This window comes from Thunnus albacares, chromosome 12 (assembly GCF_914725855.1).
Source record: "Thunnus albacares chromosome 12, fThuAlb1.1, whole genome shotgun sequence".
Lineage (NCBI taxonomy): Eukaryota > Metazoa > Chordata > Actinopteri > Scombriformes > Scombridae > Thunnus > Thunnus albacares.
In genome coordinates, this window is record NC_058117.1 from 33,266,113 (window position 1) to 33,267,183 (window position 1,071).

The window sequence follows — 1,071 nt, forward strand, 5'->3', positions numbered from 1 at the left end:
CACATTTGAAGGATCTTTTAATATCCAGTATGAACAGGAGGAATGATTACAGACACCTAGTTTAGTCCAGTGGTTCCCAACCTAGGGGTCGGGCCCCTCCAAAGGGTCAGCAGATAAATCTGAGGGGTGGTGAGATGATTAATGGGAGAGGAAAGAAGAAAAAACAAAGTTCTGATACACAAATCAGTAAGAACAGGAGGAATGATTACAGACACCTGACTGCTGGTTTAACACACTGGAAACACTGGGAACACTGGGAACTCGTCCTTTAAGTAAAAGTAGAAATACCACAGAATAAAAATACTCCATTACAAGTAAAAGTCCTGCATTCAAAATCCTACTTAAGTAAACATATTTGTATCACAAATGAAGGTACTCATGATGCAACATGTCAATAATTTAGTGTTATATTTATTTTATATAAACAGCAGAAAAAGGTTTCACCCTTCATGGAATATTTTATGTTTTATTGTTTTACATCATTGAATCAAATATCTAATTTATTTATTTATTTACTCTGCTCATCAGAAAAAGATCCTTTAATGAAATAAAATAAAAGTTTAATAAAAGTGAAAACAAATCTTTACAAAGTGATCTCAGTGAAATATGAAAAATATCAAAATACAAAATAATTTTACATGTAAAATCAAGATAGAAACACAGTCTCGGGAAGTTTTGTGTCTATTGTGGAGGAAGAAATGGCGGGAAGCGTTTGACTGACAGGTGGTTACATCTGATATTATAACTTTATTCTGGTAATCTCAAAAAATAATAATAATTTTCTCCCAGCGTGGCTCTAATAGTCTGTTGTAGAAAAGTATCTACCCGAGAAATAAATGCAGTGCAGTAAAAATATAAAGCAGCATGAAGGTAAATATTATTTATAGGTCTGATAGTTTAGTAAATTAATTATTTTATTTCAGCTTTTTGTTATGAAGCTCTGGCGCTGATCCTTCAGGGTGTGGGACCTTTAACTCTAACAACACCGCAGCTCATTGGTCAGAATGTGGGACCTTTAACTTTATCAACACCGCAGCTCATTGGTCAGCGACATCAGGTGGCTGCACGCCA